Below are 23,103 nucleotides of genomic sequence, written 5' to 3' on the forward strand. Positions count from 1 at the left end.
CCGATACGCAATACAAACCCTCGGTCCTTTAGACAACAAGTCTCAGTATTGTTTGTAGAGGCAATTGAAGGCTTCTTGAATAATCTTATACTGTATGTTGTTGATGATTGACATGCACAACAGACAACTCCTTCCATGTGCTGGAAAGACTCTCTGACCTTGGTATTTAATAATAGATATTAAATTTCTGGATAGTCCATACATTGACATTAATTTTCCCATAAGTGAGGTTTTCTGTCATAAATTGTCACAGAATTGTCATCCTCGGCATGCTGTGATATAACAATACCAAGTTCTCCAGAAGTGTGGCTTTTCAAGGCTTCACCAATACTTCTGCTAAACAAAAATAAGCTTCAGGTTTCAGCAGAGAGAGAACTAGTATTTATCCAGATCAGTACTTCCAACCATTCTAGGTATTCCACAAGAATACGTAAGTGACATTTACTCAGATTTTGGATATAAATGTCATAACAATAAAGCCCCAAGTTACAGATGTTGGTGTTGTCATCCTCAATGAGCTAACAAGGTCAGCACATAGTGACAATCATAGTAGACTGTTGTAAAAGGACTGGGTTCTGAGAACATTTTCAAAAAGATATTTTAGTACCATATGCTCACAATGGGTAATAATGATGTATTATTTTAAAAATTATAGAATATAGAGTTACTCATCAGTTACGTTGTTCCCATGCAGCGAATGAGGGCCAAATAGATTGACTTGAGGGAGTGCAACTTCATAAAAGCACTGTACCATACAGTAGACCCCCGATATGGGGGGAAGGGATAGGGACCGCAGCTACCCACGAATCCAAAAAATCTGCTTGACATCCCTCTAAAAATGCTTATAACTGCATATTTTAATAGCTTTATCATAAAAACTTTATTTAATGAGAAAAATATGAAAATACAGTAATTGTACCAGAGTCCACCTAGCTTCGCTGCTAAGCCCCTTCTACTGCACGCCAGTGATTGGCTAGCTCTCGAAGGGGGAGTGACGTCACACTAGTTAAGTCCAAATGACTACCAGTTCGGTAATGTGTTTTGTGCATGAATCATGACCACAGATTTGATATCCCCGAGTTGTGAAGCAGGCAGTTGAGATCTCCGTTAAAAGATATATTAAGTTATATATATCATTATGAAGATCTTTGATAATTTTGTCCGTCCATCTTTTTTTTTATGCGCAGCCTAAATACAAACGCATCATTCATCATTCTTTTTTTTCTTTTAAATTGGTGTTGGCCTATATTAGTGATCCGACTACACCACAAAATTAAAATGAAGCATAGAATTATGCAGCCAAGTCTAATGTTGGGGTATTAATTCATCATAATTCTGCATGTCAAATGTTAATATCATTGAGAGACTAGGCCTACATGTCAGTTTCTTATATTTTGAGGCAATGAGAGGATAGGCCTACTCTTCAATTTCTTACATTTTGAGGTAATGACAGGACATAAATCTACTCATCAATTTCTTATATTTTCAGGCGATGACAAGGCATAGGCCTACATATCAAATTCTTACATTTTGAGGCAATGACAGTCAGACACAGGCCCACACATTAAGTTCTTATATTTTGAGGCAGTGACAGGTCATAGGCCTACATGTCAAATTCTTATATTTTGAGGCAATGACAGGGCATAGGACTACACATCAAATTCTTAAATATTTTGAGGCTATGACGGCATACATCAAATTTTTATAGTATTTTGAGGCAATGACAGGGCATAGGCCTATTTGTCAATTTCTCATATCTTGAAGCAATGCCAGGGCATAGGCCTAGACATCAAATTCTTATATTTTGAAGCAATGCCAGGGCATAGGCCTAGACATCAAATGTTTGTTTTGAGACAATAACAGGGCATTAGCCTGCACATCAATTTCTTATTGCAAATAGTTTTATACCTGTATCTGTTGGAAATAGAGTAGTTTTTAATTAATATAGTAGTTTCAATTTCACAATATATAATGTGCAAGCAGTCCCCGATTATCGCCGGGGGTTTCTTTCCCGAGGGGAATCCACCATTAACCGAAAATTGGCGATTTATGGCGCGATAACTGGTTATCGGCAGTGCCTTTGTTAGGTATGTTATGGCATTGATAACCGGAAATCAACCTGTTATGGCACCATAAATCCGCCGAATTTATGGCGTTGGATGAGCGCCATAAAACTGGATCGCTGACAAACTGAGGATGATAACCTTTTTGAGCCATAGCGATGATTTGAGAGTTGTTCCTCTGTTCACCCTCTTGGATTGTTATGTTTTGGTCAGAGTGGAAATAAATACAGTACGGTATTGAAATAGAAGGAAAATCGGTCTTGGGTAGGCGGGATATATTGGTTATGTTAGGGTAACTCATAGTATGCGCATTTGAGGTCTGCTGAGGCTTTTGGGAACTTTTAACATCTATACTCTATTGATAAGGTTAAGCACAAAGATGAACCTTATAAAAAATTATAATTGAATACTTGCCAGAAGATGAATAAAGATCAACAATATTTCACCACATTTTTAGTCCATCTCTTGATGGCATTTACTGTCATGTTAAGATTGTCAGACTCCTATCCCTCTTGCATCTCCTGTCATGGTATTCTGTCCTCTACTCTGCATGCAAATAAATATCAGATATATTTATTTAAAATTCAGATCTCTGAATGGCTGTTGATTATTGTGAATCACAGTTTAGGGCTCAAAATCCCCTTGTAAGTTCTCGCTGCCAATCTACGTTAAGACTACCTTCCTCTCCAAGGAATTATGAGTGCTTATGGACTTTTTTTTTTTTTTTTATTGTTGGCTGGCTGAGAGAAAGGTAGAGAGCCTTCTTATCTTTGTTAGAGCTGCTCTGCTTTCTCTCTTCACTGAGTTTTACATTCTTATGGGGCAAGACAAGGATCACTCCATGTGGGACTTTTCTGAAGAACTGGTCCTTTGTGAGCTTGTCCTTTCCTGCAGACTTCATGGCCAAGAGCCAGTCTTCATGATTTTTTTTGTCCTTTTGAAGTCTTGAAACTTATCTACATTGAATTGGGACCAACTTGACATTCTTACTCCTTTGATCTTTCGTGTTTGAGAATTAAGGCTATAAAGTGCAGTCCTTTTCATTGTCAGTAGCTGTTGAGTGTAACCTTAATCTCATTTCTATATTTTTGGCTGGCACATAGCAGTACCAATACTTTTGGATGTATTCTCTTAGTGTTGATCCATTTTTAACTGGTGGGAAAGTCAGTGTTGACTCTCCTTTTTCCTCCCCCTCCTTATCCTTCATCTTAAGTTTATTGTCACTGTCCTGGGATAAGAGACAGGCATTGGCACTCACATTCTTTATGATATATTTGGCATTTGGTGTCTTGAATCCTTTTCTCTATTGACTAGAAACCAGTGTTAAATTCTGGCAAACTAGACAACTGTCCTACAACCTTTATTTTACTTTCCAACCCTTTTGGAATGGAAGCATTGACATATAATTTTTGTTTGTTTCATGTTTCCAGATCATTGTCTGCTTTAAACGGCACCAATTTCATCTTTCTTCCTAAATTATTATTCCGGTAACTTAGGGTGATGGGATATTAGTGAACAAACAATGTCTTTACAGCACAAGTGTCTTGTTTGTGTTTTAAAATCGAATAAAGAGTAATGTGTAGTGTCATGTGATAGTCTGGACAGAAGCAGTAGGGAAGTTCTATTTTCTGTTAGTTGAGGTTAGTGTGATTAGTTTCATTTTATGCTGTAGTTGTAGTTTTTGTTTGAATGAAATGAAGTTTTCATAAAAATTTTACATTAATTTTTCACTCACTGGTGGATCAAAAGCTAACACTTGACCTCGAGAGAGTTGAATTATGTGCAGAAGCAGTGTTTTAATTGTACAGAGAAATATTTAGCATGTGGCAAGTTCAACTTACATGAAGTGTGACACATTTAACTCAAACAAAATAATAATTTTTAAAAAGAAAAACAAAATCACTTTTTTTCTTATAAAGTAAAAAAAATTTGACATTTTTTATACATAAATATAAACAATACTTTGGCTATTCTCTGGTCACCACCAAACCATTCATTATCATCATTACATTATTTACATCAGCTTTTCCTTTTATGCGGTTAGGTTGTCTTGTACACTTTCTGCCTGAGTTTTCATCTGGCTTAGGTATTGTCTGTTCCCTGTTTTCATTATTTCTGGGCCTTCTTGCAAAGTTCTCATTTAAATTATTTGAGATGAATCTTACCTACTCTTAAGTTTAGCTATATCTCCCCTCCGATTAGGCGAGTCAGCATTCAAACAAAAAATTGAATGGCTGCCCAGATGACTGTCTAGTTTACCTGTTCTCCACCAGATGTGTTTCGAATGTTTTAGCTCTTGTCAGAATTCTCCTTGCTGCCATTGCGGCTAGGCAATTGTTGGTATTCTGAAGTTTGGTTGTTTTACACCTGTTTACGGTACGTATTGTAATTTAATTTTCCTAGGATATCTTCCACAGGAAGTAGAACCAATAGCATCAGGCTATGTAGGAATGTTTTTGGTGTAACCATGATGTTGAAATTGGAAGTTGATCAACATTCCTTTGTACTTGCAAGGGTACAGTGTGTGATTTTGGAACTACTAGATGTGAAGAATGTTGGGAATTGTTCTGAGAAATTTATGCCTGAATATGTCTGATATAGGAAAGACGGGAAACTAATAGATTGCAAAAGCAATTAGTTAGGCCAGGACTTAAATCTGTCAGTCTATCCCTACTCAGACTAGGCATTTTAGTTGCCTAGTATTGACTTCTTTTGTAGCTCTGCCTTCTGCTCCCCATTCGGTTCAGGAAAAGCAGAACGAGAAGTTAGAACATTAAACCTATTTTTAGTTCAAATACCTATTGAACTGAGTTTGTGACGGGAACGTTCCGAATTCCTCCATAGTGTGCACTCTTTTTCGTGTTCCCTGTTAACCCTTAAATGCCGAAAGCGGCAAAAAAAAATAAAAAAGTCTCCCGTGTGCCGGAGAAGTTTCAGAGTGAGAGCGGAAGCGGAAAAAATATTTTTTTCAAAAAATCACAGCGCGCTTAGTTTTTTAAGATTAAGAGTTCATTTTTGGCTCCTTTTTTGTCATTGCCTGAAGTTTAGTATGCAACCATCAGAAATGAAAAAATTTATCATTATCAATATATATAAATAATGCGATATATGATAGCGCAAAAACGAAATTTCATATATAATTGTATTTAAATCGTTGTAATGTACACTAAATTGCAATCATTTTGGTATATAACACATTGTAAAACGATAAAAGCAACACAGAGAAATATTATCACAAAATAATGCATGAATTCGTAACGCGCGGACGTAACAACAAAAATTTTTTTCAAAAATTCACCATATAAATATTGTCCTAGAGACTTCCAATTTCTTTCAAAATGAAGACAAATGATTGAATATTACTATACTGTAAGAATATTTAGCTTACAAATGCATTTTTCGAACCATAATCTGACGAGTTTTAAAGTTGACCGAATGTCGAATTTTTTTTTATTATATTTTTTTTTATACGAAAATTATTTTGAAATAAGAAAAGCTACAACTTTCAAAATATTTTTTGTTTTATTTTACATGAAATTGCGCACATTTTCATATATAAAACTTTATGAAATGCCTAATATGGAAACGGCAGCACAAATATTCCGAGAATGGGACTTAACGCATTTTCGGAGATTTGTGGTGGAGAAAATACGCGCGCGGAGGGAAAAAGGAAAGTTTTTTTTTTTAAAATTCACCATAATTTAAATATTGTGTTAGAGACTTCGAATTTGTTTCACGATGAAGATAAATGACTGAATATTACTAGACTGTAAGAGTTTTATCTTACAATTGCGTTTTTCGACCATTTCGGTAGTGTCAAACGTTGACCGACAACGTGGTGTTTTTTTTTAATTTATCGTGATTTATATGCAAATATTTCAAAAATGAGAAAAGCTACACAAACCTTCAACTATTTATTGTCGTATTATGCATGAAATTGCGCACATTTTCATATATAAAACTTGATGTAACGGCTAATTTAAAATGGTGCCAAACATTACCACAATCGCACGTATGATTTTTTCGGAAGAGTTACCGCGCGGACGTAAAGAAAATGTAATTTTTTTTTATAAATTCACCATAAATCGAAATATTGTGCTAGAGACTTCCAATTTGTTGCAAAAATGAAGGTAAATGCTTGAATACTACTAGAATATAGTGTTTTGCTTACAATTGCGTTTTTCGACCATTTCGGTAGAGTCAAAGTTGACCCGAAGGTTGAAAATTTGTCACTGATCATATTTTATATGAAAATATTCAAAATTGATAAAAGCTACAACCATGGTTTGTTTTTAGTTGTATTGTGCATGAAATTGCGCACATTTTCATATATAAAACTTTATGTAACGGCTAATTTAAAATGGTGCAAACATTACCACAATCGCATGTATGATTTTTTTCGGAAGAGTTACCACGCGGACGTAAGGAAAAAGTTTTTTCATAAATTCACCATAAATCGAAATATTGTGCTAGAGACTTCCAATTAGTTTCAAAATGAAGGTAAATGATTGAATATTACTTAAATATAAGAGTTTTAGTTTACAATTGCGTTTTTCGACCATTTCGGTAGAGTCAAATTTGACCGAACGTTGAAATGTTGGCACTTATCGTTATTTATATGAAAATATCTCAAAACTGATAAAAGCTACAATCATGAGTATTTTTTGTTGTATTTTACATAAAAATGCGCACATTTTCATATATAATACTCCATGTAACGGCTAATTTAAAATGGTAAAAAAATTATGTCAAAGTGACGAAATAATTTTTAGTGCGGCAAGAAAGGGTTAAAAGTAAGGTGTTGGTGCCCTCATCTGTACGTAGCCCGAGCCTAGGACTGCCCTGCGACAGTTGGTACTGTCCGCTGCAAGGGAACTGGGTCGGTGCTCAGGACGATGGGATTCTGTGCCCTCCAATACCAACTTTTCATGGTCTGGATCTCGTTTTAAGCGTTCGCCAAAGGACCATTAAAGTGATTGCCTAGGACCATTAAAGCGTTTACATAAGGACTGTTTCGGTAAGTGTTAATGCTTGCTCAGTAGGCGTATTCTGTCGTCTTCAACACCTAGTTTGAGGTGTTAGCATGCATAGGTTTGATAATATATAATATAGGTATGGATATTTTATTGAGATGATGATGTAACTGTAGCGAGTTTTACACATTTAGATATGTCGACTCGGTCGACTGTTTATCTCTGTTATGTTTGGGTTATTCTAAATTCTCGTCTGTTAGCATATTCCTTTTTCTTCGTAATGCTTGTGTTCATTCTTTGCCTGCCTCCTCTTCAGCTATCGGAAAATATCTTACTACTGCCTCGTTTAATGTTTCTCTTTCAAGTCTACACTGTCTGTGATATCTAAAGTTCTCGCCAAGTTAAATATTCTAGCTTCAGAGATTTCTAACTTGTTTTCATATAGGAATGCTTTCAAGCATGTACGATCGCTTTTGGACGAGGCGGGAGAGTCGTTGTAACTCCTCTCCCACCGCCTCCCACTTCTGGCACCTCGTTCTCTTTCCATCAGTTGAGTCGACTGGTGCGGACTGCGAGCATTGTTGACTCGGGGGAATGCAGTTGACTTGTGCAGACTTGGCCAAGTCCTGAGTCGCTTAAAACCGACTTCCTCTCATTAAGTCGTGGTGGATGCAATAGAGCACTCAGCTGCTGTCACCTCTTGTCGACAAGTGTCGCTTTTTGTCGCCAAGGGTTGTAGAGAAAGAGCAATCCTTTAAGCTCTTTTATTTACCTCCTGTCGCTGGCTGTCTCCTCCCGTCGCCCGCTGATGGAAGTAGAGTTTGAATGGAGTTTGAGGAATTCGTTCGGGCTGGTTGGCGTTTGTTGCGACACTACACCTTGCTGTATCCTCATTTTGTTGAGGAAAGAGGCCACATAGAGAATATGTCTTAATTGTCTTAGCATATTTCGGCGCCCTCTAAATATTGGAGAAGAGAACCAACACGCTTACTCCAATTAGAGAGCATTTCATAACTTTTCTCCTCCTCGGACGCACAAGTCTCCCTTTGGGTCTGCCTTGGCTTGTCCTCTTGTGTCCTTTAAAGTCGCGGAGAGCCAAAGGCTGCCTCTTTCTGTATAAATGCTTATTGGTCCTTTAACCGTCTTTAGTAGGAGGTTCGCTTTCTTTCTCTTTCCTGTGGGGAAATGAACTCGAGACTTGACAGACACGCTGATAGATTTTTAGCTACGTTGGCTCGTCTCTGCAACTGCTTAGAGAGGTGGAGACGTCTACCAACCCAGCGAGTTTATGTAGCCAGCTTTAGGAAAACAAGTAACTCATTTCTGATGCTACAGGATAATGTCCTCATGCTTATACTCGCTCTGTTTGGAAGAAGTGAGAACACTTACGCTTCCTGTCTGATCATGCAGCTCGGTTTAAGGCGATAAGGCATTATCTATTGGTAGTCTTGTTTTATACCTTTCGGGGATAAGTGCAGACTCAGGTTCTGAGATATGGACAGTTGCACCTCCTAACATGCATGGAGAGACTTGGGACCAGTACGTTACATTGTGTAGACGGTGAAGGGAGGTTACGATTCTTTTTTGATTGTCCTCCACTGGTTTAATCTCCCTCTTATAGTTTCCTTTGTCTTTAGCAGAAATCTCTCATAAGTCTCTTTTTAGTAGGAGATTGTACAGTAGTACCTCAGGATACAAAATTAATCCTTTCTGAAGCGGCCTTCGTAACCTGGTTTTTTCGTATCTCGAACCACGTTTTACTTGTAAATTGCCTAATTCGTTCCAAGCCTCGTAAAAACACCACAGTGAATTTTAAAATAAAACTAAATTGACCAATAAAAAATGAAATACAATAATTTGGACCATTCAATACCTAACATAACCTATACCATACCTGTAAATAAAGTGTATTTGTGTACATGGTACAAGAAATACTGTATGTACATGTATGTACATATGTAGTAAAATGTGCGACCTACCTTTCGAGCGAGGCGATCTCCGAAAGTGGCGACAGAGGAGGAGGACAAATGGCAGAAAACATGAATACAGTGGTACCTCGACATACGAAAGGCTCAACTTACGAAAAACTCGAGATACGAAAGCAAATACGAAAAATTTTACAGCTCTATATACGAAAAGTTTTCAAGATACGAAAGGTTGTTGCTGTAAAGTCCCGAGATTTGCCCGGACCACCGAGAACAATTTTAAAACTCCCGCGCCGCCAACTGAGTAAACTCGCCACCATCCTCCCGCTCTCCCATTGGTTCCTGATGCTAGTCACCCCATAAGGTCCTGCTCTCCTATTGGTCAGCATCTACCCCTTGTGCTTTAAGTATTCTATTGGTAAAAGGATGCTGTAAATTGAAAAACTTATTCATGCAATACATTTAATAAAAAAAAACATTAGGTAAAGATAGAATAAAGAATAGAAATGAATGGTTATTATACTGTTTGTAGTTTTCAGTAGTTGAAGAGAGAGAATGAAAATTTATGGCTTACTGTGCAAGTGATTGCTTGGCGATCGTTCGATAACTCGTAAGAGCTGGATGTAAACAGAAGTTTGGAAGCTTTTTTTTGTTTTTTTATTATAGTTAATGGTTACTTAATAATTATTTGAAATGAGTACATGCAATACATTTAATAAAAAAAATTCTGAATTAGATATCATAAAATATAAAATAAATCAGACTGCCAACAAATACGTATTTTTTAGAATTCTTCTGTTTTATTATTACGTTACGTATACATATGTTTCGTTATAGCTGTCAGTAACTCGGTATCTCCATTAGGTAAAGATAGAATGAAGAATAGAAATGAATGGTTATTATACTGTTTGGTAGTTTCATTAGTTGAAGAGAGATACTAATGAAAATTTATGGCTTACTGTGTGCTAGGAAAAATTATTGCTTGGCGTTCGTTCGATACTCGTAAGACGGATAAGAGCTGAATGTAAACAATCGATTGGAAGTTTTTTTTTTGTTTCTTTGTGTATTATAGTTAATGATTAATTAATAATTATTTGAAATGATACATACTGATTATTTATACATTTTATTGGCATATTCTAAAAGCTTTTTAGCTTCTAGGTTTAGATGTCAGAATCATAGACTAGGCTACAGTAGCAAACCGCTAACATAGGCTAGGGTTATTGCTAAGGACATATGCTAAAGTCCTAATATATGCAGTAAAAAAATGGGGTTGAACATTACATGCAGTTGAATATTACTCAAGTATGTACAGGTATTTTGCCTTTTTGGAGTCATATTCTTCCGTCGGATCGGCGCGTAACCCTAGAACATGTGTTTTGAGGCCTGGAAATATAATTTATCTGGGGTGTTTTTGTAGGGCTTGGAACGGATTAGCCACTTTGACATGTAAAAATGGTGGTCCAAGATACGAAAACTTCATGATACGAAGGCCGCCTCGGAACGGATTAATTTCGTATCTCGAGGTACTACTGTACTTACTGTACTTAACTTTATGAAACATTAAAAGTGGCAGAAAACATTAACAGTTAACTTAACAAAAAACTTAAAATTTTTTTTTTTTTTACAAAGGATTTTCAACTTTCTTTACCACCGAATGGATGCCAGTCTGTTTACGGAATTTATTAAATCATCCCCGAGAAACCTTGAAGTCTGGGGTTGCCATTGATGTCCCTTCTCCTCCGTCGTCTTCGGCCTGGGCAATCAGATCACCGAAAATAGCACTGGCCTTGTGGTAGATTGCCGTCTCGGTTATCATATCCATACAAGCAGCCGCCTCTCCATCTCATCATGCACGTGGCTCCTCTTGTTGGACAAAATAGTCATGCCCTTGGAAGGTGTAGCTGCTTTGATGGCTTCCTTCTGCTTAAGGATGATGCCTATTGTCGATGGATTTCGGCCGTATTCCTTAGCGATCACACTCAACCGCATGCCAGCTTCATAATTCTTAATTATCTCCATCATAGTCTCCATAGAAAGCATTCTCTTCTTTCCGTGAACTTCAGCAACATTCTTGGGAGTCATGGCTAATTAAGTTCATTAAGTTCACACACAACACGTTAAAGTATAAAAGTAGAAAGCAAAATCACCAACATGAATTTACGTTAACTAACGAAATACGTATATGTAAATGAACAAATTCCGCGTGCGTACGATAACTCTGATGCGACGAAGTGGCCAAAGGACGCCTTTACATAGAGGTCTGATGGGATAGATGCTGACCAATAGGAGAGCAGGATCTTCGGCAGTGACTAGCATCAGGAACCAATGGGAGTGTGTGAGGATGGTGGCAAGTCTACCAAGTTAGCAGCGCGCGAGTTTTAAAATTGTTCTATGCGGTCTTGGCGAATCTCGGACTACTTTACACCCTTTCGTAACCTGAATTATTTTTGTATACAGAAGTAAAAAAAATTTCGTCTTTGCTTTCGTAACTTGGATTTTTCGTAAGTAGGGACTTTTGTATGTTGAGGTTCCACTGGTCAGACTTGTGGTACACATGCAGAATGTATCCCACTTACCAATTCATCCACAGTCATGCAAGTTCCATTAAGATATTTCTACTAGAAGGTATTGCTGTTCTGTCCACTTTGTTTGGGTAAGTGTGCAGTCCTCTATAAGTTATGTCAGGGACTTGTTGCCCATTGGTGGATGGTGTCGACTTAAGGAGCAAGACACTTCTACTGAATCAGTGATTCAAGTTGGCCAACTCTGTCAACAGTGTTCCAAAGGCCAAGAACCTGTTGCTTCTCCAGGCCCAATTTTTATCTATTATATTGTTAATTCTCTATATCCCCATTCTTATCCAGTGATGTGGGGATGATACTTAATTATGCATGCTTGTTGGTCAAGATGAGTAGGCACGTGCTGCTTGAAGAATTTTAGGCCTTAAGGAAATTTCCTATATGATAGGGCTTTTTCTCATTAGGAAACATGGCCTCACGGGATATTTTCAGATAATCATGCTCATTCATGTACAGTTTCCGCGTAAGAATTACGACTTACAAATTAAGTTAATTAAATTTGTAAGTATAGTGCCCCCCCCCCCCACCCCCCCCCCCCCCCCCCCCCGAATTCGCGGGTGATGCGTACCAGACCCCCCTATGAATAGTTAGAACCCGCGAATAGTTGGAACCCCTATAAAAAAAATGCTGAAAACAGCCTATTTTGTTAGTTAAACTCAAGAAAAACCCACAAAAATGTTTATACTTGGTTTTTTTAATAGTTTTATCACAAAAAGTGCATTTTATGATTAAATTGATTAAAAAAAACCATGAATTTGTGGATATTTCTCATAGGAAAATACAGCGAATTTTCTGCGAATAATGCGGGGAAACGTTCCCGAGAGAAATCCACGAATATGAGTCTGCAAATCCGGAGAATGCGAATACGGGGGGTCCACTGTAATCCATAACCAACTTTGGCTCCAGGACTGTAGGAGGGACTCTGTAACCAAGAATTGTCCATTTTGTTCATAAACCTAAGGCCAGGTTTTGGTCTTTTCCCTGTGTCATGCAACACAGAGTTTAAGGGGGCCGACCGGAACCCTTATATATGGGGTATAGGGTGAAAAATGCAAAGACATGAAAAAATTCATGGAGCTTCATATGGCAATTGAGAATATGTATACGAAATATTTTGTCAGAATTCCTCTTATGTACTTTCGTAGTTACAGGGTAATTAGTTAACGTAACTCAATAAGCCTAAAACATTGATCCGTACAAAAAAATGCAATATTTCTTCTGTTATCGTAAATTTTGGTAATTATTGTCAAAGAAATTGGGAGAAATTGCATCTGTAGACATTCCCCGAGTCGAGAAGGGAGACTTCAGTCAGCTACCAAGTTCAACCATGATTCAGTGCGAGCACAAACCTCAAGTAGTCTACACGCTCAAGTTTCACCTCTTGACATTCACTTGCTTTTATGTATGTTTATCTATGTTTCGGCAAGAATTTCATCATGCCAATGAGGAAAAGACAAGGAAAACATCTCGCTAACATACAGACGAATAAAAATCACTCAAGTATTATTACAGAATATCATAATATATGCGATGTTAGCATAGTTAGTGAAGAGAGAGGGGAGGGTTGCGTAGTAATGCCCCCTTGCCTGACAGCACACGTCACACTGTCCCCAAGGCTACGATCTTTGAGCAAAGAGATCTTCATTTATGATAAATAACATAGTTTTGGTTTTTTAATACCCAAAATGGAATATGAAATTCATAATAATCATGATTTATTAAATTGTCTTTGTAAAAAGAGAGTACATCTTCGAGTTTCACCTCTGACATTCTCTTGCATTTACGTTTGTTTATCTTTGTTTCGGCAAGAATTTTCATCATGCCAAGAGGAAAATACAAGGAAAACAATCTCGGCTAACATACCAAGAAGAAAATTGGCTGTAATAAGCCGAGTTAGTGAAGGAGAGAGAGAGTTGCGTAGGAAGGAGTGCCCCGTCTTGCCTGACGAAGTGCCCTAAGCTACAATATATGAGCAAAGGGATCATCATTTATGATTAAATTATGATAAATAAAATAGTTTTGGTTTATTAATACACAAAAAAGAAATATACATTCATAATAATAATTATTATTAACATTGTCTTTATAGAAATACGAAGGAAAACTTTGAACGCCCGTATCTCAAAAAAACTATACTTATTGACCTTCAAAATCGATCTTCTCACTTAGTTTTAAAGCTATAACATTGAAATTTGGTATATAACTCAGAAAGACATTATAGAACAATCAAATGAAGCCCTTTTTTCCATTTTTTTTTCGTCTTTTTTTTTTTTTTTTTTTTTTTTTTATAGATTTTGTTTAATTTATAGGGTTTATTTTTTTTCCATATTGAAAAATTCATATCTAGCAAAAAAATGACTTTTAGAAAAAAAACTCCTCATTTGATTGGAGGTCTACATAAGGTCTATATATGGTAGTAATCCCAGGTCTTAATATCAAATATCAAGGGAGGAGACAGAATTTGAAAAATGGTTATTTTTGGGATAAATCGCCCTGGCGTCACAAAACCGAAGGTCAGAGGCGAAAATCATATGCAGTTTGGAGATGTCCCAAGTCACCTTATTAAGTGGTATGAATATCAAAGTCCTGTCCTTAAAAAATGGCATTAGCTGGCCGGCCCCCTTAACTAGTGTCATTACACTTTCATGCAACATAGAATGGTCAACACTACATCTGGTAAAACTTTTTAGATTTCAGGGCAGTGGAAAGACATCAGGATGCTTAGCAGGTTTATTCCCGGTCAGAAACAAACTCTTTGTGGGAAGTTTGCTGCTTTGAGTGAAATGAAACAATATATTGGTTTGATCATTCATTCTGTGGAAGGACAGTGCAGTGTTTTAGCAATTGGGGATTCAGGAAGAACAACTGCCTATAAGGGCCTTTACATCCATAAGTTTGGCACTTGGTGTGTATTTAAGGAGCACTCATTTAGACTTCCTAGCATGCAGATGAACAGAGACATCCGAATGATTACTACTACTTTGTTGGCTCTCAGGCTTGAGCAGTGGATGTTTCCTTAAATTTTTGCCTAATTCAGACTCATAGGCCTGCCTGTCATATCTACTCTGAATACTATTGAGCAATTTCAAGTTCAAGAATAGCTTAGTGCCTCCTGTAGAGCCCTTGTAGCCCCAGGGCAAATGATTTTCAGAATTTACATTGCTCTTGGTAAATGTTTTTTTTTCTCTTCTTCCATTGAGAAGAAATCAACTCTACTACATTTCCAATTCATACGAGTTCCAATTTAAACTTGGGCCAGCTCTTATTCTGCTTGGAAGATGTTAGAATGTCCCAACCCAATAATAAGATTTTCAAGTTATCATAGGATCTGTCCTTAATTTAAAACTGCCATGGCCTGGAGTCAGAAGCAGTGGTCCGTGTATTGCTGAGAGTGCCATTCTAGAGGAATTTTGAGCACCTGGATCCTTGTAGACGTCAATGCTTTCTGTTTAGAGATAATAAACCTTTTCACTGTATACTTCCAAAGTTATCGTTCCATACGTACTTTTCTCCTTATTGCATCAAGTACTTTTAGATCTTGCTGAGGACCAGGACTGTTAGGTGTTGAGATTGAAGCCCCTTCATCTCTATGTCAGTCTCTCTCTGGAGTTTAGATGCAGGTCTAAACTTTATCTGAATTTACCGTAAAACCTTTATTTAGCACTAGCTGTGGCTAATAAGTAATTTTATTTTCAGCACCCTTCTTTAAGCTGCTGTAAAGGGAATGCTATTTTAGCTTTCTGCCTTAGAGCTGAGGGTGATGTTAAGGCTTTGCTTTACAGTGCCCTGTAAGAATTCCAATGTAACCCTTAGTGGGGAAGAAGAGGGAACTATTCTATCCTGTAGGGGCATTTAAATTTAAAGGTTAAACCTAGAACATTTTCATCATCCTTTTAAAAACCTTGAACATCTTTGTCAAAGGTAAATGCTGGAAGAGGCAAAGCTAACCTTTGGTTGTGGTTTTAAGAAACATAGATGTTGTTGTCAAAGGTTAAGCCTGGAAGAGGCAAAAATCAACCTTTTGTTTTGTGGTTTTAGAAAACCTAGAATGTATTTGTGAAGGTTAAGCCTGTAAGAGGCAAAGTTAACCTTTTGTGTTGTGATTTTTAGAAACTTATAACGCCTTTGCCGAGGGTTAAACTTGAAGGCAAAGTTAACTTTGATTTTGTGGTTTTAGAAAACCTAGAATGTATTTGTGAAGGTTAAGCCTGGAAGAGGCAACGTTAACATTTTGTGTTGTGATTTTTAGAAACACTGTCAAGGAACACAAGGTCCTCTGTGACGTATTGGATAGGCTAGTGCATGAGAGCTAGCTCCATATCTTCTACCTTTATTGTATGTCAACATTCATAATGTGAGCAGCAGTTGCAACTTCATTTAGTGTTTAGTCAATTTGTCGCTCCAGAATAGGATTGATGTGACACAGTAGAAGTACAATTCAGTTTTTGCCTGATCACTACCTTCAAGTATACAGAATTGTGTTTGAAAACAGTAAAGCCCTTAATCCACTACTAGTAGTGGGTAATCTTTTCCTGAACCGAAAAAAGAGCAATTCTTTAGGCTCTTTTGTTTAAATCCCGGTTTTGTACATGAACTTCCCTGCCAGATATATACTTAGCTTAGGTCTCTGACGTCACGACAGAAAATTCAAAACTTCGCGGCACATCGCTACAGGTAGGTCAGGTGATCTACCTTTACCCGCGCTGGGAGGCGGGTGTAAGAACCAGTCCCCCCTTTCCTGACAGATTATTTTCTGTCGCCGGCTGGACAACACCTGTTGTTCAGTCCTTACGATAGTTGAAATTCGTTCTCGTTGCCGACGATTTGGGATTTGGTGAAGTACACTTTGGTTGTTGGCTTGGCATACGCTTTTTGGACTGTTTTTTGGATTTTTCTTTTGGATTTCTCCTACATATCTATATCATGGATGATTCTGAAGTTAAGAAACCTAGTTTATTTAGGGTTTGTTCAGAGAAGGAATGTAAAGTAGGCTTCCTAAAGCTGCATTAGATCCTCACTCGGTATGTGAGTCGTGTAGAGGGAATGAATGCTCTTTTATTAACCCTTGCAAGAGTGTGAGATTTTGGATGAGGATGGTTGGAAGGCTCTCTCTTCTTATGTGAGCAAAGTTAGAGAAAGTAGGAGGGTGCGCAAGCTTCTTCAAAGAGTTCTAGATCGAGGGTGAGTGAAGTTGACGCTGAGAATCCTGTAGTAGAAGTAGTTCCTTCTCCAGTTTCAGCCCTGCGCCCAGCTTTGAACCGAAGATTCGTTTTCGGAAGTTGCTTCTGGGAGAGCCTCGATCAGGAGTAAGGAGAGCCTCGCTCGCTCTCGACAAGGTAAGAGTGATGATAGTGCAAGTGATCAGTGCAGTGCCCCTAGTGCAGTGGAGGGTGCGTCTGACCGGCTCACTAACGCTTCCAGGCCTAGACCTCTTCCAGACTCCCAGACCCAGTGGAGGAGGAAAGTCGAAAGCCGCAGGAAGGTTAGGGAGAACCCCCACCGGTCAGGCGTCCCTCGGCAGTTCCTGTTGCTAGTTCCCAGGCTGCCTTGGAACGAACCAAGAAGGAGTTATTGCGCCAGTGCTTCTCGTCATCTTCGTCGCCTTCTCCTCAGCGTAGATGGAGCGCATCGGAGTCGTCTCGCCCTCTCAAGAGGCCCTGGAAGGATCCTTGCGCCCTTCCTTCCAGCCCCGAATCCTTCGCGGAAGAGCCTGAAGTGGAACGCAAGAGAACCAAGATTTCGTCCTGTTACGCTTCTTTCTCCTGTTCGCTCTCGGACTTCGTCCCCTGTAGAGGAGTTTAAGAGATCTCCTGCGCGTATCCTGGCGGGTCTGCAGGCGCAGATTGCGGCTTTAGCAGAGTCTATTGCCGGGACTTCTCATCGTCGGAAGGACGCCTCACTTCCGGTGAAGAAGTCTAAGAACGTTCCTTCGGCTAAATCTCCTTTGGGCTAGAAGAGCGTTGAGCCTGTTAGTAGGAGTTCAGAAGTGCAGGCTGGAGCTCGGGATCTTTCTCCGAGTAGGCTCTCCTCTCTTCCCAGCAAGAGTTGTGAGCATGTAAGGTGTAAGGAGCCAGGCAGGCTCTCTCCTCAGGATTTCCGCTCCTCTTCAGTTAGGCGTCAAGAGCTTGACAGACGTCAAGAGCCTAGTTTTCGTCAGGAGCGAAGGAAGAGTTCTTCGCCTGGTGGCCACTCTCCTTTTGACGGACGCTCGGAGCCTAGTAGGCAGCAAGAGCCTAGTAGGCGCCCAAGAGCCTAGTAGGCGCCAAAGAACCTGGTAGGCGGCAACGGAAGTTTTCTCCTCCGTTAGAGCACTCCCGATTGGATAGGCGCTCAGAGCCTTGTAAGCGCCGCGCTTCTGACAGGGATTCATCTGTGGATGTTTTCTCTCCCCGTGGCAGGCGTCAAGAGCCTGGCAGGCGTATTGAGGATGGCAGGCGCCAAGAGCCTAGCAGGCGCAGAGAGCCTGATAGGCGCTCTCCCGTTTCCAGACGCTCTTCTGTGGAGTTAGAATCGGTTTCCGACAGACGGGCCTCCACTTGTAGGCGCTCCTCCGGAGTAGGCGCTCCCCAAGTAGGCGCTCTCCTAGCAGGCGCTCACAAGTAGGCTCTCTCCTGGGAGGCGCTCTCAAAGTAGGCGCTCTCCTAGTAGGCGCTCTCCAACTAGGCGCTCTCCTAGTAGGCTCTCTCCTGGGAGGCGCTCTCTAAGTAGGCGCTCTCCTGGTAGGCGCTCTCCTGGTAGGCGCTCCCCGTGTAAGCGCTCTCCCGGTGGTTTTTCTTCCAGTAGGCGCTCTCCGAACAGGCGCTCTCCAAGGATTAGCTCTCCTCCGGGCAGTAGAGCTTCTAGACGTCATTCTTCGGAAGAATTTGTTGCTGATTCGGAGGAAGATTTGCCCAAGGATGCTGCGGTTCTTCTTCTATAAGAGACTTACAGACCTCCTCTTGCAAGATTTTGGGGAGTCTCTTTCGGCCGTTGCTCCTCCGTCTCCTCCGTCCTTATTTTCAACGACCAATACGGCTAAGAAGTCTTCGGTCGTTAAGATGAAGCCTACAGTGTCTATGAAGAAGGCTATGAAGAACTTTGACGACTGGTTGCTTTCAAAAGAAGAGAAGGGCAAGACAGTTTTTTCTTTTCCCCCGTCCAAGCTGACGGGTAAGATGGGGTTCTGGTACGAGTCAGGAGAGCCCTTGGGGTCTGACGCTTCCCTCTTTCTGCAGACTCGGACTTCTCTTCGTTGGTCGATTCCGCACGTCGCTCGGCGCTGAATTCTGCGAAGACGACGGGGTATGAGCGAGTTGGATCACCTTCTGAAGGAATGTTCCGAGTCTTAGAAGTTTTTAACTTTCTTGACTGGACCCTGGGAGTATTGGCCAAGAGGACTCAAGAGCAAGACACTCTTTCGCTGAAGACCTCCACGCAGTTCTGTCTTGCATGGACAAGGCAGTGAGAGACGGTTCCGGGGAAATTGCTTCTCTTTTTGGTGCAGGAGTGGTAAAGAAGAGGGCCGTTTTCTGCTCTTTTCTTACCAAGGCGGTTTCGCACGCACAGAGAGCTTCCTTGCTGTATTCGCAACTTTCCCCGCAACTCTTCCCCAAGAAGACTATTAACGATATCTCCAGCTCGTTATCAGCAAAAGCGACGCAGGATATGCTAGCTCGATCGGCTAGAATTCCGAAACCTTCGTTTCAGCAGAAGACGAAGAAAGAGGCTCAAAGTAGGCAAGAACCCTTTCGAGAGGACCTTCGTCTCGCTCTTCTTCATCCAGAGGTTCGAGACCACCTAGAAGAGGAAGGACCTTCTCCCGGTCTATTAGGGCCAAGAAATAGTTCGGGTGTCCTCCAGACAACTGTTGGGGTTGCCAGACTTCTGAATCTTTGCAGAATGCTGGGGCACGAAAGGGGGCGGACAACTGGTCCCTCGCGATCATCAAGAGGGGATACCTCATTCCTTTATTTCGAGACCACCCTTGACCACCACTCCCAAGGGCACTGGTGGCCCAAATACAAAGACCCACTAATGAATCAAGCCCTCGCTCTAGCGGTAGAGCTGATGTTAGAGAAAGAGGCAATAGAGATGGTTCTTAGGACCCACTTTTAGCGGGGTTCTACAACCGTTTGTTCGTAGTTCCCAAGAACTCAGGAGGATGGAGACCGGTTCTGGACGTAAGCGCCCTGAATGTCTTTGTGAAGAAGAGAAGTTCGCTATGGAGACGACGTCATCAGTCCTTAGCAGCTCTTCGTCCCGGGGACTGGATGGTGGGGTCCATGGACCTTCAGGACGCTTAATTCCATGTACCGATCCATCCTTCTTCTCGCAAATATCTCAGATTCATGTGGGGAGGGAACGTTTTTCAGTTCAGGGCCCTATGCTTCGGCCTTTCCACGGCCCCCCAAGTATTCACAGGACTGATGAAGAACGTTGCCCAGTGGCTTCATCTCGAGGGAGTGAGGATTTCCCTCTACTTGGACGATTGGCTTATCAGGGCCAAATCCAAGGAGAAATGTCTGGAGGACTTACGAGTGACGTTGGATCTAGCAGCTTCTCTGGGTTTGCTAGTGAATTTCGAGAAGTCACAGCTAATCCCAGTCAAGAGCGTATCTATCTGGGGATTCTGATGGCTTCTCTGGTTTTTCGGGCGTATCCGTCCCCAGAGAGAGGATAACCCGAGGTTTGGAGAAGGTAGCAATCTTTCTAGAGAAAGATGTATGCACAGCGAGGGAGTGGATGAGTCTGTTGGGGACACTCTCCTCTCTGGAGCAATTCGTTTCTCTAGGAAGGTTGCACCTCAGACCCCTACAGTTCTTTCTGACGAGGAACTGGGGATCGGAAATATCAAGGTCTGGACTTTGCGTTCAAGATTTCGCAAGAGATAAAGGAGGATCTACGTTGGTGGCTAGACCCTCTATTGTTCAAGGAAGGCCTTTCCTTGCAAGTTCGAAACCCCAACCTAGTATTGTATGCAGACGCTTCGGACAAAGGTTGGGGAGCCACTCTCGGGTCGAGAGAAGTGTCAGGCACCTGGATGGGGGATCAGGTGTCCTGGCACATCAACAAGAAGGAGCTAACAGCGATTTGGTTAGCTCTCAAGACCTTCGAACCCCTCGTAAAAGGGAAATATGTTCAGATCAACTCCGACAACACTACAGCCACCCTGGCTTACATTCGAAAACAGGGGGGGACTCACTCTTTCTCCCTGTACGAGGACAGCGAGATCGCTCCTCTTGTGGTCAGAGGAAAGGAACATAAGGCTTCTCACCAGGTTCGTACAGGAGAAAGAAATGTCAGAGCGGATCTGCTAAGCAGAAGGAATCAAGTCCTTCCCTCAGAGTGGACTCTGCACGCGGACGTATGCCAGGAGCTGTGGAGGACGTGGGGCAGGCCCCATCTGGATCTGTTTGCGACCTCCAGGAATGCGCGGATAGATCTATACTGCTCCCCTATTTGCAGACCCAAGAGCAGTGGCAAATAGATGCATTCCTCATGGATTGGAGGAATCTGGATCTGTACGCGTTCCCGGCCTTTCAAGATTTTAGGGGAAACGTTAAGGAAATTCGCAGCGTCAGAGGGAACAAGGATGACGTTGATTGATAGCTCCGTTCTGGCCCGCCCACGACTGGTTCACAGAGGTACTGGAATGGCTGGTGGATGTCCCAAGATCCCTACCTCTAAGAGTCGATCTGCTCAAACAGCCCCACTTTGACAGGTTTCACAAAAACCTCCCCGCTCTCAGTCTGACTGGATTCAGACTATCAAGAGTCTCGTCAGAGCTAAGGGCTTTTGGCAAAGTCTGCAAGGGCTATTGCCAATGCACGTTAGACCTTCCACATCTAGAGTCTACCAGTCGAAGTGGGATGTTTTTCGACGCTGGTGCAGGACTCATAAAGTTTCCTCCTCCAGTACCTCTGTGACGCAGATTGCAGATTTCCTTATCTTCCTGAGGGAAAAATGCGGGTTGGTTGTCTCCACCATCAAGGGTACAGGAGCATGCATTTCCTCAGTTTTTCGTCATAGAGGATTAAACATATCTGAGGACAAGGACCTCCATGATTTAATCAGATCGTTTGAAACGGTTAAAAGAACCTCCTCCTTAGTGCCTAGCTGGAATCTTGATGTCGTGCTGCTCTTCTGAGGTCCTCAAGGTTCGAACCTCCCCATGATGCTGCTTCGTTCAGAGACCTTTTCGATGAAGACTCTTTTCCTCTTTGCGCTTTAGCGTCAGCAAAAAAGCGAGGGTCAGCGAGCTGCAGGCTCTAGAAGGTGAGGTAGGTTTCCAAGGAGGCTCCGCGGTGCTCTTTTCTTCCGGCTTTCCTAGCCAAGAATGAAAACCCTTCTTCGCCGTGGCCCAGGAGCTTCGAAATCAAAAGCTATCCTCCTTAGTCGGGACAGAAGAGGAGAGATCTCTTTGCCCGGTGAGAAGCCTGAAATATTATCTTCAGAGGAAGAAAAGACTTGCCGCTAATGAGAGCAATCTCTGGTGCTCTGTAAGGGACCCCAGTAGGCCCTTATCTAAAAATGCACTCTCATTCTTTATCAGGAATATTATTAGAGAAGCACACTCTTCTTGCAATCAGCAACAGTTTAACCTTCTGAAAGTCAAGGCGCACGAAGTACGGGCCATCGCGACGTCTTTGGCTTTCAAGAAGAATTTGTCATTACAAAACCTTATGAAGGCCACTTTTTGGAGGTGTGAAATCAGTCTTCTCTAATCACTACCTAAGGGACGTATCGATTACGTATGATAAGTGTTTTGGGCTAGGCCCTTACGTATCGGCGGATTCAGTGCTGGGGCAGGGAGCTGAAACACATCCTTTTTAATCCTTTTTCCCTGTTAGTTTTAAGTTTGAGTTTGTTGGTTGTACGAAGGAGGTTGCAGGAGCAGCTCCTTCTTTCGTATACTAATGTTAGTAATTGGTTAGGTGATCGGTTGTGCTTAAGGCTCCTTGCAATTGGTAGTGATAGGCTCTGGCATGTAAGCGGGTTGATCCCCATTGACCGATCCTGCTTGGATTCTGCCAAGTAAGTGGACTCAGTTCCCACCCATTGGTAGACCCAAAGAGTTCTTCAGCCATAGGTCACGCCCTCGCTGAGACTCTTTAGGCAACGCAGACAATAGACAGTAACTATTCAAGTCTTCTGCTAAATCAGGTAAGAACCAGAGGTTTTTTATTATTTGTATTCCTTTAACATGTGTTGTCCCCACTTTCTAAGTAAGATGTGTCTCTTTCCCTCCACCAAGGGTGTCAATCAGCTAAGTATATATCTGGCAGGGAAGTTCATGTACAAAAATGATATTGTTAGTATACAATAAAGTTTTGTACATACTTACCTGGCAGTATATACGATTGATGGCCCGCCCAGCCTCCCTCAGGAGGACAGGTGGAAGAAAATAACCTGACAGGAAAGGGGACTGGTCTACACCGCCTCCCAGCGGCGGGTAAGGTAGATCACCTGACCTACCTGTAGCGTGTGCCGCGAGTTTTGAATTTTCTGTCGTGACGTCAGAGACCTAAGCTAAAGTATATATCTGCCAGGTAAGTATGTACAAAACTTTATTGTATACTAA

Source organism: Macrobrachium nipponense, chromosome 38 (assembly GCF_015104395.2).
Source record: "Macrobrachium nipponense isolate FS-2020 chromosome 38, ASM1510439v2, whole genome shotgun sequence".
Lineage (NCBI taxonomy): Eukaryota > Metazoa > Arthropoda > Malacostraca > Decapoda > Palaemonidae > Macrobrachium > Macrobrachium nipponense.